The following is a 16,308-nucleotide window of genomic DNA, read 5'->3' as shown; positions in this document are numbered from 1 at the left end:
AGGTCTATAGAAGCACTTGGGCAGCTCAGCCTCTGTTGGTGGTGGACCTTGTCCCAGTCCTGGTTCCACAGCAGTACTGGCAAAATATTCTGTGGACACAGGGGCGTAACTAGAAGTGACTGGGCCCCACAGCAAATATTTGTAAGGCCCCCCCCCCCCAGCGCGCTTCGCACCTTCCTCCTCCTGTGTAAACCCCACTCCTTTGGCACAGTGTAGCGGTATACTGTATATTGTGGGGCACAGTGTAGCGGTATACTGTATATTGTGTGGCACAGTGGATGCTATATGTGTATAACAAACATATTTCACATGAAAACTTACAGTTACTTGACTTGACCCTTGGGGATCTCGGACGCCACTTCAACACTTGGCCAGGGGCTCGGCGGAGCTGATGTTGTGCTTTATCCTAATGAGAAAGATTTCATAATAAGGATTTGGAGAAGGGGCAGAGGGATAGCAGAGCAGGGAGAGGCGGGTGCTGTTACTAGGGGGTCATACCATGGGGGAGTAATAAAGCCCACCATAATGCCCCCCCCCCCCCAGTAGTAATAATTCTCCTTATAATGTGACAGTGCAAAAATACCCCCTTGTAATGCCCCCAGTTGAGCTATTGTCCCCATAGTGCCCCCACAATGTCCCAGTATAAAATACCCCTATATAGTGCCCCCAGTAAATGCCTCCATAGTGCTCCTCTCCCCCCTTCCTGCTAGTGCCCCCCATAATGTACCAGTATAAAATGCCCCATATATAGTGCCCCAGTAGATGCCCCTCAGTGTCCGGCCTCTGATAGGCTGCCGGCCTAGTGTCCCCCATAATGCCCCCCCATCATGTGCCAGTATCAAGTGCCTCTCTCCTCCCCCCCCCCCACATGTCCCAGTATCATAGTGCCACCTCCCCCCCCCCACAAAAAAAGTGCCAGTATCAAGTGCCTCCCCCCCCCATGTGCCAGTATCAGGTGCCAACCCCCCTCCCCCCCAGGTGCCAGTATCAGGTGCCAACCCCCCTCCCCCCCAGGTGCCAGTATCAGGTGCCAACCCCTCTCCCCCCCATGTGCCAGTATCAGGTGCCTCTCCCCCCCCCCCCATGTGCCAGTATCAGGTGCCAACCCCCCCTGACCCCCCAGGTGCCAGTATCAGGTGCCTCCCCCCATGTGCCAGCATCAGGTGCATCCCCCCCATGTGCCAGTATCAGGTGCCAACCCCCCCCCCCCCCCCAGGTGCCAGTATCAGGTGCCAACCCCTCTCCCCCCCATGTGCCAGTATCCGGTGTCTCTCTCCCCACCAGGTGCCAGTATCAGGTGCCAGTATCAGGTGCCTCCCCCCATGTGCCAGTATCAGGTGCCTCTCCCCCCCCAGGTGCCAGTATCAGGTGCCAAACCCCCCCCCCCAGGTGCCAGTATCAGGTGCCAAACCCCCCCCCCAGGTGCCAGTATCAGGTGCCAACCCCCCCTTCCCCCACCAGGTGCCAGGATCAGGTGCCAACCCCTCTCCCCCATGTGCCAGTATCAGGTGCCTCTCTCCCCCCCCCAGGTGCCAGTATCAGGTGCCTCTCCCCCCCCCATGTGCCAGTATCAGGTGCCAACCCCCCCTCCCCCACAGGTGCCAGTATCAGGTGCCAACCCCTCTCCCCCCCATGTGCCAGTATCAGGTGCCTCTCTTCCCCCCCCCCATGTGCCAGTATCAGATGCCAACCCCCCCCCCAGGTGCCAGTATCAGGTGCCAACCCCTCCCCCCCCCAGGTGCCAGTATCAGGTGCCAGTATCAGATGCCAACCCCCCCCCAGGTGCCAGTATCAGGTGCCAACCCCTCCCCCCCCAGGTGCCAGTATTAGGTGCCAACCCCTCTCCCTCCCCCCCCCCAGGTGCCAGTATCAGGTGCCAGTATCAGGTGCCTCTCTCCCCCCCATGTGCCAACCCCTCTCTCCCCCCCCCAGGTGCCAGTATCAGGTGCCTCTCTCCCCCCCATGTGCCAACCCCTCTCTCCCCCCCCCCCCAGGTGCCAGTATCAGGTGCCTCCCCCATGTGCCCCCCGCTCCCCCCATGGCAGTAACAGTCGGGTATTAAAAAAAAATATATAAACACTTCTACTTACCTCCATGTCAGCGATGCGATGCAGCCTCTTCCTGTATGTCCATATATGGAGTCAGTGCTTATATTTCAGAAAAGGTTTCTGCTGGGATTCGAACCCAGGACCTTCTGTATCAGAGGCAAAGCATCTAACCACTAGACCATAGGAGACACCTTGCTACTGACTTCTACTGTTATAGCTAGCTAAGTGTACATCTATACATATGACAGCTGCTCATATATAGAGATATAGCAGAGCTGAGTGTGCTGGGATAGCTTTTATATAGAGATATAGCAGTGCTGGGTGTGTTGGGGCATCTGTCATGTGTATAGCTGTACACTTAGCCAGCTATAACAGTAGAAGTCTCATTTTTTTTCAGTCAGTTGTAATGCAGCCTTTATGGTTGTGAGAGTTAATGCTTTGCCTCTGATAAACTTAGACTTTGGAGGTTTTGTGGGTTCGAATCCCAGACACATCAGAAGACTTTAGGAGACAAGAAAGATTAGATCATATTAGCGAGGGGGCCTGGTCAGCTGCTGTGAAGGGGCCCTGAACAGTTAAGACATCGATAGAACTTGAAAATAAACTGTCACACACGCTGCCGACGCCGGGCCCCCTTGGCAGCCCGGGCCCCGAAGCAGCTGCTTCCCCTGCTTCCCCGGTAGTTACGCCATTGTGTGGACAGATGAAACCAAAGTTGAATTTAGAAGAAAAACACAACACTATGTGTGGAGAAAAAGAGGCACAGCACACCAACATCAAAACCTCATCCCAACTGTGAAGTCTGGTGGTGAGGGCGTCATGGTCTGGGGCTGCTTTGCTGCGTCAGGGCCTGGACGGATTGCTATCATCGAAGGAAAAATTTATTTCCAAGTAACATAAGGCCATCTGTCCACCAGCTGAAGCTCAACAGAAGATGGATGTTGCAACAGGACAACGACCCAAAGCATAGAAGTAAATCAACAACGGAATGGCTTAAACAGATGAAAATACGCCTTCTGGAGTGGCCCAGTCAGAGTCCTGACCTCAACCTGATTGAGATGCTGTGGCATGACCTCAAGAAAGCGATTCACACCAGATATCCCAAGAATATTGCTGAACTGAAACTGTAAAGGGGAATGGTCAAGAATTACTCCTGACCATTGTGCACATCTGATCTGCAACTACAGGAAATGTTTGGTTGAAGTTATTGCTGCCAAAGGAGGTTCAATCAGTTAAATCCAAGGGTTCACATACTTTTTCCACCTGCACTGTGAATATTTACATGGTGTGTTCAATAAAAACATGGTAACATTTAATTATTTGTGTGTTATTAGTTTAAGAAGACTGTGATTGTCTATTGTTGTGACTTAGATGAAGATCAGATCACATTTTATGACCAATTTGTGCAGAAATCCATATAATTTCATAGGGTTCACATACTTTTTCTTGCAACTGTATATGATGTCAGATTTTTATTTTTTACATTAATCATGGGATAACCCCTTTAATGTTTCTTATATGAAATACACATTTGACTGTGCACAACACAAGTTTTTATCACTCATAGTTTTGTTTATTGTGGACAGATGGATGCTTCCCCATGTAAAGACGTCTGAGATAGGCATTACTGCTTGCTCAGACCATTCTCTCATTTTTTTTATATTCATATTGTCCCTACATATATCACTCTCCAGATCTTGGAGGAACAACACATTTTTTTTTTAAATTACATGTTACAAAGATCAGCTACTCAACTCCCTGAGGCAGGGCCGGCGTCAGCACCTGGCATACCCAGGCAAGTGCCGGGGCCCACTGTTCCTTAGGGGTCCACTCGTTTCCTCACTTTAAAATTGCAGCGGCCGCAGTACCTTTAAACATCACCCGGCCATGACATACTGCTGCTGCGCTGCCTGCGCATGATGTCACTGCACAGGATCTCCAGGCCTGCGGAGCGTCCGTGCATGAGTACAGTGGGATCAGCAGTCATTTAGGGGGAGGGGCTTAGCAGTGTGTGGCACTGAGCTGGGCTGTGAGGGAAGGAAGTTAGGGCTCATGCACACGAACGTATTTTCTTTCCGTGTCCGTTCCGTTTTTTTGCGGACCGTATACGGAACCTTCGTTCACCCCCAGATGAAGGCACGCCGAAATGCGCGTTGGGGTAGCGTCATCCTGGGTGACATAGCATACGGTCTTTTTGGTGAGTCCCTGTTCCTTCTTTACCTATACGGCATTTGATGCAGGATATTTTCTACCTGGTCTCTACTGTGGTTTGTTTCTTATTTCATTCATGTTGCACCTGCAATACAAACCCCGTTGTAGTTTTTTGGCGTGTAGGTTTATTTTTGACCGTTGACTCATCCTGTATCCAGGTTATTTTTTGGTCATTGGTTGGTCATTGTACCGTATATACTTTATTCCATTGATCATCATTTTTCACAATTGACACGTGTGCTATCCCAGGGTGGCGCTCTTTTTCTGCTCCCATTCACTTTTTAATGGCATACTATTCATTCCTTTCTTTATATATATACTTTTTAATCATAGTAAAAAGTATACTGGGCACACTCACTTATGCAGAAACATACACTTTATTAATAGACATATAATATATAATATAATAAAATACAATCAATTAATCTAAAAACGCAATCACACAATATATATAATAATACAATAAAACCCTTAATCGGTGTGTGGAATAAATAACTAATAAATTGCTGGTAATAAATACAATGGATTAAATAATTGTAGCCAGCCTTGGTAAGGCTGAAGATGGAAATATGTTCAGTCCATATAATGAAAAAACAGAAATATCCCAACTGATAGCTTGCGTTAGTTGTATGACTAGCCTCACAAAGTCATATAGTTCACAGTCCTGACTCTTTGGAGGAGAGTAATCTTGCTGTAATCAGAGCAATTCACTTAGGTGAGTATACTTGCGGCGTCCCGCTTATACGCACTGTGTAGTGTGGTTCTTTGTGCTGGTAAATTTGGAAATCTGAGGAAGGGGCAAGGACCCCGAAACGCGTTTGGTGAAGAGACCCCCAGGACAATCCTAAGAAGTATATGCTGGAACTATTCAGAATCGTGCCGCAATTTAAACTCCTTGAGAATTTCCGTGTCTTACCAGACCCTGACACGCCGGCGGCTACAAACGCAAACACACGAGGTTATACAGGAGTGTGTCGTATACTAGCCGACGTGGGGAAAGAGCAATTGTAAGTCCCAGTACTGACCGGCTCCTTGTCATTACGGAGCGGCAGTCAGAGGACCGCAAGGACACGCAAAAAGGTACAGCATCATCCAGCTGCTGCAGGAGTAGCCGAGAACGATATCGATTTCCAAATTTACCAGCACAAAGAACCACACTACACAGTGAGTATAAGCGGGACGCCGCAAGTATACTCACCTAAGTGAATTGCTCTGATTACAGCAAGATTACTCTCCTCCAAAGAGTCAGGACTGTGAACTATATGACTTTGTGAGGCTAGTCATACAACTAACGCAAGCTATCAGTTGGGATATTTCTGTTTTTTCATTATATGGACTGAACATATTTCCATCTTCAGCCTTACCAAGGCTGGCTACAATTATTTAATCCATTGTATTTATTACCAGCAATTTATTAGTTATTTATTCCACACACCGATTAAGGGTTTTATTGTATTATTATATATATTGTGTGATTGCGTTTTTAGATTAATTGATTGTATTTTATTATATTATATATTATATGTCTATTAATAAAGTGTATGTTTCTGCATAAGTGAGTGTGCCCAGTATACTTTTTACTATTATTTATTCACTTTTGAGGAAGGGCGGATCCTCTTTACTGGCAGCACGCGCGTGAGAAAAATCGGCATGTTTGGTACCCAGACCCGAACCTGTACATCTTCACAGAAGTTCGGGTTTGGGATCGGTGTTGTGTAAATTTTATTATTTTCCCTTATAACATGGGAAAAAGACCTTTGGTGATGTCACTGCGCTCATCACATGGTCATCACCCAGATCTGAGCAGGGGTTCCTGAATTCCATGAAAGTCACATTTGGCCGACCACAAGCATGGCTTTCCTGCCCAAAACAGTTCCACAGATTTAGGCTGTGCGGCCGGTCTACCTTCTCCTTCAAAGTTAGTATATGGGCCATAATCCTGAGGCAAGAGGCTGGCAAACAGGCCCCTCCAAAACCTAGTGGAGAGGTTATTTTCGCCACAGAGGGTGGTCTGGCTATCACCCTGTGTACTGTCTTCCCCTATTTCCACCTCTTCCACATGCAAAGCGTCCTCCTTCATTGTGAGCAGCGAGCGTTTCAGTAGACACAGAAGTGGGATGGTTACGCTGATAATAACGGCATCGCTGCTCACCATCTGTGTTGATTCCTCAAAGTTGCGTAAAACCTCACAGAGGTCAGACATCCATGCCCACTCGTCGCTTGTGAAGAGCGGAAACTGACTGGAAAGGCGACGACCATGTTGTAGCTGGTATTCCACTACTGCAAATGGTCCAGCGGAATAAGCAAACTCTTAAAATCATAAAGTTTAATTGATCTATTTAAAATGGGATGAAATCCTGATAATTGATATACACATTGGCCAAAAATGTAATAATCCTAAAGACCAGACATACAAACATATATCATGGGATCTAGCAGGAATAGGTAGGAGGAGGAGAGGGGAGGGGGAAACTATCCAACCCTACACTGACCCTGTCTAACCCTCTGCCCAGGGACGACCCCGTGTGGTAGGGACTCCCTGTCCTCGTAACTAGGCTATATGTGCCCTGGTTGTCCATATATTACACAAATAGCACTAACTTAACCCAATAATGACCTTACTGTGTTAATGGTGTCCCCGCTAGACCAGACGGGGGCTATCCAGTACACAAAGGTAATACTCCAACGCGTTTCTCCCTATAATACGGGTTCCTCAGGAGGTAATTCTAATGAGTCACTATTATATGACAAATAGAAAAGTTGATATCAAAGAATAATGTTAACTGCGGCGGTGGCAGTCATGGATCTTATACATGTCTTCCAGAATTTACTCAAAACATACAAACTTCCATGCAATGTCAGATGAAAGACACTGTGTTAACCCGACAGATACCGGTTCCACAGTATTACAATCACTACCCACAATGTGGTTTAGTATAAATTGTGGCAGTGCCAGTGAGGGATCCGCAATCAGTGGAGCACGTCATGCCCTGAATCTCCACTCTCGCGGCCTGTTGCCGCTTCCCCACTGCAGTGCTACACTGCTTCCAGCTACTGACTGATGGCTAACTGGTGCTGCAAGATGACAATTCAGAGGAGGAGGTGGAGGAGGAGAAGGGGGGGGAGGGGGGGGGTTAGCAGCCACTAATGTAGGTGTTGGCGGAAATCCTGTTGGAAGTAGGGCCCGCAATCCTTGGCGTCGGTAACACCTGTGCCATCCCAGGGTATGACTCTCTCTCGACCTCCACAACATTCACCCAGTGTGACGTCAGGGAAATGTAGCGTCCCTGGCCACAAGCACTTGTCCATGTGTCAGTCGTTAAGTGGAACTTCCCAATAACTGCGTTGGTCAGGGCACGGGTGATGTTACGGGACATATGCTGGTGTAAGGCGGGGACGGCACACTGGGAAAAATAGTGGCGGCTGGGGACTGAGTAACGAGGGATGGCTGCCGCCAACAGGCTACGGAAAGCCTCAGTATCCACAAGCCTAAATGGCAACATTTCCAGGGCCAGCAATTTGGAAAAGTGTGCATTTAGTGCTATGGCCTGTGGGTGGATGGCTGGTAGTGATGGACGAACATTGTCCGGGACGATTCACGAACGCGATCAAATGTTTTCGAACCGTAAGTTTGTGGCAGGCCCCATTCACTTTAATGGCAGGCGAATATGAAAAACCTTCAGGTCATATTTGCAGCCACAAAATACTTACTAGAAGTGCACAAATAGTCCCACAACATAGACAGTGACATACCAGAGGGAGATCAATGCCAAAAATTCCCACAAAAAATATGCATTTTTATCATAGGCCATTTTTATGCGTCTTAAAGGGAAATTCCCAAAAATGTGCCCTGCTGGAGCCTAGAAATATTTTATTTTAGGTCACGGGAGTAGGCCACGGGAGTAAGGTCCCTAAAAATTAGGCATTCACCTGACATAAAATAAATTGTGATTATGTGGTTTGAGGTACATTATGCGGTCACTGAATAACAATTTTACTGTAGCCCACTGGAGTACATGCCCCAAACATTAGGCATTCACCTGACAGAAAACTTCAAGTGATTATGTGGCTGGAGGTATATTAGACGGTCATTGGATATTAGATAATGGAGGTATCCAGCTCACCCGTGTTTTGTGATGATATGAATGTTCCACCTCGGGTGCACGGAAGTGAAGGTAAGACCTTGATAGTAGCAATAGAGAAGAATTTTCCAGCACCACTGCTTTCTTGAGCGAAATTTTCTTTATTTTCAGTGACAAGAAGACAGCAATAAAACTTGTTCACAGGTCCTGTTGCAATCTACGCGTTTCAAACAGGTGAGTTCTTATTCATGACTGGCATATCTTGCCTGTGTGAGAGCGGCTATATATATCCCTGTCTGGAGAACCCATCCCCCAACTTCAGGGAGGACGAAATCCCCCCTCTTGAATAAACCCCAAATGATAATAGGTGAAATTTAATAACTTGTGGTCGTCACAGGTGTTGAATTCCTCAGAGGCCCCAACAATTAGGCATTTACCGTACAGAAAAGATCAAGTGATTATGTAGCTGGAGGTATATTAGACGGCCATTGGATACCAATTTTGCTGCAGGCCAGTGGAGTACAGGCCCCAAACATTAGGCATTCACCGGACAGAAAAGTCCTTTTATGCTGCCGTATTTACATAAGACAGGGACCATTCTTTGTTCTGGGTGGTGGAGGATATGTGTGGGCTGGCATAAGGAAATTCAATTAAACGGGGTCGTCACAGTTGTTGAATTCTTCTTAGATCCTTGCCTCATTAATTTTTTGAAATGTGAAGTAGTCCACACTGTCGTGAGCTAGGCGAGTGCGCTTATCGGTCACGATCCCCCCTGCTGCACTGGACGTCCTTTCGGACAGGACACTCGTCAAGGGGCAAGTCAAGAGTTCCATGGCAAATTGTGCCAGCGCTGGCCACAGGTCAAGCCTGTACACCCAGTAGTCCAGGGGTTCCTCGCTTCTCAGTGCGTCCACATCGGCCATTTATCTGATGTAGTCGGACACCTGTCGGTCTAGGCATTCCCTGGATCCGGAAGGCGGCTGTCAATGGGTTCACTGCAAGAATGATCTCATATCCAAAGTGACTAACACCTCTTTAAACCACACAACAGCAGAATGCAGCATCTCTCACAGCAAGGCCTGGAAATGCTACATTCTGACAGCCCTCTGTGATGCTGGTAACATGTCCGCCATTTTGTGTTTGTACCGGGGGACTAAGTACTTTGCCACCCAGTACTGGTCCTTGCCCTTTATGCTTTTTATATGGTCCCTCTTCAAACACTGGAGCATGAAGGCCCCCATTTGCACTAAATTGGAAGAGGTAGAGCGCCCTGGCTCCTGCTCATCACCCAGGAGAATGTCGTCCTCGGTCTCCTCCCCCCATCCACTGACAACACCAGGGATCCCCGAAAAGTTTAAAGCCTGCTCTTCTTACTCCTCCCCCCCCCAGGCACCATCCTCCCCTGACTCCTCTTCAGAATCCTGCTGACTTGTCTCAGATGGAGTAGCCCCCCCCCCTGGGAATTCATTTAGCATTGCGACTTTGTCATCTTCCAGCTCCTGCTCCTCGAACGGCTTGATCAATGGCACGACGCAATGCATGCTCCAGAAAGAAGGCGTAAGGCACGATGTCACTGATGGTGCCCTGGCTGCGACGGACCAGTTTGGTGATCTCATCAAATGGACGCAGAAGTCTGCATGCGTCGCGCATGAGCAGCCACTGGCGCGGTGAAAAGAAACCAAGCTCCCCAGAACCTGTCCTGCTGCAGAGTTCGTAAGGTAGTCATTAATGGCACATTGCTGCTGGAGCAGCCTATCAAGCATATACAAGGTGGAGTTCCAGTGCGTCAGGCTGTCACAAATCAGACGTCTGACGGGCAGGTGGTGTCACCACTGAACGTCAGCAAGGCGAGCCATGGCCGTGTAAGATCTTCTAAAATGCCCAGAGATTTTCCTGGCCTGCCACATGACGTCCTGGACCCCGGGGTATTTGGCAACTAATCACTGCATGACTAAGTTCAGTACTTGTTCCATGCACGGCACTTGTGTCATTTTGCCCTGTTTCAGCACGCTCAGCAGATTGGCACCGTTGTCGCACACCACTTTAACAACTGTCAAATTGAGCGGGGTTAGCCACTGATCGGCCTGTGACCACAGATGCGTGCGAAATACAGACGTGGGTCACTTATGCAAAAATTTTCAAGCTGGTATACAGTAAGTTTCCTGAGACTTGAGAAAATGGTTGGCACGATAGAACATTAGAATAGCTTTATATGCAGATAGAGTACTCCAAAATATATGTGCTTGTTAATTTTCGCCAATTAATGATGCGCATATTTTTTTGCAATACGTGCAACTAGTGACATCACAGCGCTATGTCTGTAGCATGTATCTATGAACAGCAGAACCTCTCAGCCACACTATAGATCAATTTAACCTACAAACTATCTCCCCCTAACTATCTGAATTATATACATAAGTTAACTGTCTAATGTAATACAACCAAGCAGAGAGCACAGCAATGACACTGCAGTCCCTTTCATAACTGCAATAAAGTTTAGAAAAAAGCTGCTGGGGAGGTTCTTATATAGTAAGGGGTAGGCAACTTTTCTATTGGTTGCTAGGGATGTTGCACTAGGGATGTTGTTCTGACTAGTGTTGAGCGCGAATATTCGAATAGTGAATATTAATCGCGAACATCGCAACTTCGCTAATTCGCTAATATTACGAATATAGTGCTATATATTCGCTATATTGAATATTCGTCCTTTTTTTACATCTGAAAACATGATGCCTCCCTGCTTCTTTCTTGTGGGTCAATGAGTCATTGGCCCACAAGCAACTTAAGCAAGAAGGAATAATTTTTTCATATGGAAAATAAAATGACGAATATTCTAAAAGACGAATATATGTAGCAATATAGGGAATATATTCGTTATTTTAAATATTTGTATATATTTTTTTCAATTTGTACGGTCGTTCGCATACTCCTCCCCGACAAGAGTCCCCGTCACCATGGGAACGCCTGTGGGTTAGAAAATACCCTGAGATCGTGAGAACTCGGATCCGATGGTATATTCTAACCCACAGGCGTTCCCATGGTGACAGGGACGCTTGTCAGGGAGGAGTATGCGAACGACTGTACAGGTTGGAAAAAAAAAAGACGAATATTCTAAATAACGAATATATTCCCTATATTGCTATATATTAGTTTTTTTAGAATATTCATCATTACGAAGTTATAGCAATATAGCGAATATTTGTGAAATACACATATAGACTGCAATTTAGCTAATATAGTGCTATAGTATTTTTTTTTAATAGTGTACCTTTTTTCCAAATCTGAACTTCAGAAGAGACAAAAAAAATTAGACTATAAAAAAAAATACTATAGCACTATATTAGCTAAATTGCAGTCTATATGTGTATTTTATGAATATTCGCTCTATTGCTATAACTTTGTTTTTTTAAATATTCATAATATTCTAAAACAAGAATATATAGCAATATAGCGAATATTTGTAAAATACACATATAGACTGCAATTTAGCTAATATAGTGCTACTATAATCTTTTTTTTTATAGTCTAATTTTTTTTGTCTCTTCTGAAGTTCAGATTTGGAAAAAATGTACACTATTAAAAAAAAATACTATAGCACTATATTAGCTAAATTGCAGTCTATATGTGTATTTCACGAATATTCGCTATATATTGCTATAACTTTGTGTTTTAGAATCTGACGAATATGACGAATATTCAAAAAAACTAAGTTATAGCAATATGGCGAATATATTCGTTATTTAGAATATTCGTCTTTTTTTTTTTTCAATCTGTACTGTTATTCAACTTTGGCATACTCCTCCCCGACAAGCGTCCCCGTCACCATGGGAACGCCTGTGGGTTAGAATATACCATCAGATCTGAGTTTTCACGATCTCAGGGAAAACTCAGATCCGATGGTATCTTCTAACCCACAGGCGTTCCCATGATGACGGGGACGCTTGTCGGGGAGGAGTATGCGAACAACTGTTTATTTGCGATAGATAGAATAATGATGAATATTCAATTTTGACGAATATAAGACGAAATCGAATATGGCACCTCCCGCTTATCACTAGTTCTGATTGTGTTGCTCACACTGGGCTCGATGATGGGAGGCCAGGTGCCTTCGTAAGGCGGTCGTCCCTAGGTGAGTGTTGGGCTTACCGCGACTTCTGCGTTGACAGCACAGGCTGCAGATGGCAACACTATTATCAGCAGCTGACACGTTAAAAAAAGCCCACACTGCAGAGCGATATGCCGGTGTCCTGGGAGCGCAAGATGTGACCGTGCATGGTGGATTGCTCGCTCCAGATACATTTGCAGTCTGCTTTCTGCCTCCTGTGCACTGCGAGTTCTGCCTGCTTCTCCTCCTTCTCCTCCCTATCTGCTGCTCCTTTTCTCCCTTTGAACTCCCCTCCTCTTCCTCTCTTGTTGGCACCCACGTGACGTCCATCGACATCTCATCATCGTCACCTTCACCACCACTGACATTAGAGATCTCGGAGTAGGCAGCAACAGCGGGGACCACCCTCCTTGGGCCGATCTGGGTACTGTCGTCAGACAGCTGGGTGGCGGCCGTTGCTACCTCCTCTTCCTCATCCGATGCCAAGAATGGCTGCGCATCAGTAAGGTCTGGGAATGGATGGAAAAATAATTTATCTGACTCGAGTGGAGGGGCTATGGTGGTGGTGGTGTCTTTGGGTGCACACAGCAGAGAGTGAGAAGGGTGCAGATACAGAGGATGAGGAGGGTGCAGAAGCGGAAGGCTGAGTGAGCCACTCAACCAACTCTGGTGCGCCCTTTGAAATTATCGCATGCCCCTTCTCCAACTTCCCACTTAGGCTCCGGGTTGGTGCATGCCCAACCCCTACTATCCCTGCTGAACGGTCTGCCTCTTCCTCTGCCTGTCATTTTTTAAATGACCCTCTGGCTAAGTCTGTAGAGAAGAGCAGTATTTGTGGAAGAAGGTATATTGCAGCCCTCAATCAGTATTTGGCGGAAACAGGTATATGGCATCCCTCAATCAGTATTTTGTTGAAGCAGGTGTATTGCACTCCTCAATCAGTATTTGTTGGAGGAAGGTATATAGCAATAGCACCCCTCAATCAGTATTTAGTGGAAGAAGGTATATGGCACCCCTCAATCAGTATTTGGTGGAAACAGGTATATAGCACTCCTCAATCAGTATTTTGCGGAAGTAGGTGTATTGCACCCCTCAATCAATATTTGGTGGAAGAAGGTATATAGCAATAGCACCCCTCAATCAGTATTTTGTGGAAGAAAGTATATGGCACCCCTCAATCAGTATTTGGTGGAAACAGGTATATCGCTCCCCTCAATCAGTATTTGGCAGAAACAGGTATATAGCACTCTTCAATCAGTATTTGGTGGAAACAGGTATATGGCACACCTCAATCAGTATTTTGTGGAAGAAGGTATATAGCACCCCATAATCAATATTTGTCGGAAACTGGTAAGTTGTAGTGATGAGCGGCAGGTGCCATATTCGATTTCGACGAAATTCGCGAATATTCGATAGAATATTCATTTTATATTCGTCGAAATCGAATATTCGTCATTATTCTTGTTATCGCGATTAATATGCGATTTAAATAATCGCGTATTGCGATTTTAACTTAAAGGCTACTCTCCTATTGAAATAGCAATGCGATTAATTCAAGTTATAATAATCGAATTTCGATTTTAACTTAGCACTGCTATATTCCATATTCGTTAATTCTAGCTTAATATGGAATATAGCAGTGCCAAGTTAAAATCGAAATTCGATTATTATAACTTGAATTTTTTTTTTTTTTTTATTGTTATATTTTTTTCTTCCCCACTTCCCTAAAGTTGTTCTTACCTGTCCTTTGGATTCCTGGCTGCTCCAGTCAGTGCCCGTTGCCGCTTCTGCCGACTTCCGTGCTCATGGAGAGTCCCCATCACCATGGGAACATCTCCATATACTAGAATGTACTGTCGGATTTGAGAATTACGTGAAAAATCGCAATTCGATTATTTCAAGTTATAATAATCGAATTTCGATTTTAACTTAGCACTGCTATATTCCATATTAGGCCATGGAATATAGCAGTGCTAAGTTAAAATCGAAATTCGATTATTATAACTTGAATTATTGTATATGGAGACGTTCCCATGGTGATGGGGACGCTCCATGAGCACGGAAGTCGGCAGAAGCGGCAACGGGCACTGACTGTAGCAGCCAGGAATCCAAAGGACAGGTAACAACAACTTTAGGGAAGTGGGAAAGAAAAAAATATAACAATAAAAAATAAAAATAAAAATAAAAAAAAAGAATATTCGAAATATCGAATTTATATCACTATATTCGAAATATTCGCGAATTAGCTAAGTGCCAATATTCGCGAAAAAAATTCGATATTCGAATATTCGCGCTCAACACTAGTAAATAGCACCCCTTAATCAGTATTTGGCAGAAACAGGTATATAGAACCCCTCAATCAGGATTTTGTGGAAGAAGGTATATTGCAGCCCTCAACCAGTTTTTTGGGGGGCAACAAGTATATCACACCCATTGCAATGCAGTATCGCAGCAGAACCGCACTCAACTGCTGCACAATACAAATACACTATAATATAATTTCTATGTTAGAAAGTATATTATAAGTATATTACACCCCTCTATATCCCATCTATCGATAGCACACATATACCGGTCCTTAAAAGGGCTTTTGTGGCCCTATTAGCTAGCGTTTGCTGTCCCTAACTGTCCCTGCTCCAAAATGCAACCTCTCCCTACACTGGCAAAACACATAATGTAAAATGGATGCCAGATCCGGTTCTGTTATAGGGTTGGGGGTGTGTCCATGTGCTGAAACGTCTCAATTGGCTGTCCTGTCCCACCTGATGAGTGTGTCATGGGTCAAAGTTTGGCGCTATGCAAAAAAAATAAGGCGCGTGCGAATATTGTCATATGTTTTCATGCTCGGCGAATCGCGAACGAGCAAAGTTCGCCGCGAAACGACCGCCGGGCGAACCGCAAGGCCATCTCTAGTGGCTGGGCAATTGCGCTTTCATTCAAAGGCCTGGAGTATGGACATCTGTACGCTGCGCTGGACACAGGTGCTTGCGTAGGTCCAGTTGCAGGGCGGGAGGCATCCGGGCCTGCGTCTTGGACAGGGGATTGGCCAGCACGTAACACAGGGGAAGAGGAGGCAGTGGTGTGACCCGCAGACACTGATTGTGGACCCAGGCGTTCGGCCCACCCATTAGGGTGCTTTGATGCCATGTGGCGGATCATGCTGGTGGTGGTGAGGTTGCTAGTGTTCACGCCCCTGCTCATTTTGGTACGGCACATGTTGCAAATGACAATTCTTTTATCGTCCGCACTTTCCTCTAAAAAGCGCCAGACTGCGAACTTCTACCCCATGGAAAGGGAGAATGCTGCAAGGGAGTGCTCTGGGGAACAGTTGCGGGCCTGTTTGGTGTGGCCCACCTTCTCCCTTTTGCTACCCTACTGCCTCTTCCAGCCTGTTACGGTGCTGTGGATCCCTCCCCCTCTGTACTGCTGTCCTCGCTCAGCTTGCCACCTTCCCAGGTTGGATCAGTGATTTCATCATCCACCACCTCCTCTTCCACTTCCTCACTCTGGTCATACTCCTGACTTGTTGACCTAACAATAACCTCACTTTTTGAGAACTGTCTCTTATCCTCATTATCAACATCTTGAGAAACTAATTGCCGTTGACTAATTGGCAACTGTGCAGAGGAATGCTACTCCCAAGATAAAATAGGTGTGCATTCACACTTGAAGGTGCCACTCCCTCAAGCAAATGCTAAGTAGACATTTTTTTTTTTTGGTCTATGTAGTATATGCTTGAGGGAGTGGCACCTTCAAGTGTGAATGCGCACCTATTTTATCTTGGGAGTAGCATTCCTCTGCACTTTTGCCCTTCCTATCCAATAGAGAGCCTTAATTAGGTGGTACATATGGGTGTGCTTGC

General features: G+C 45.9%; 1 long non-coding RNA gene across 1 annotated transcript; it reads left to right on the top strand.

The window, feature by feature from the left end:
* Window positions 1-5,223: 5,223 nt before the first annotated feature.
* On the top strand, window positions 5,224-12,529 carry LOC120986852. Its single transcript, XR_005775814.1, has 4 exons — window positions 5,224-5,235; window positions 9,011-9,012; window positions 10,872-10,877; window positions 12,400-12,529. It is a non-coding gene; the product is annotated as an uncharacterized LOC120986852 (long non-coding RNA).
* The last annotated feature ends 3,779 nt before the right edge of the window (window positions 12,530-16,308 follow it).

The sequence above is a fragment of the Bufo bufo genome, chromosome 1 (genome assembly GCF_905171765.1).
Source record: "Bufo bufo chromosome 1, aBufBuf1.1, whole genome shotgun sequence".
Taxonomy (NCBI): domain Eukaryota; kingdom Metazoa; phylum Chordata; class Amphibia; order Anura; family Bufonidae; genus Bufo; species Bufo bufo.
Note: the sequence above shows the minus strand (reverse complement) of the source record. Positions and strands in the feature narration are given on the sequence as shown.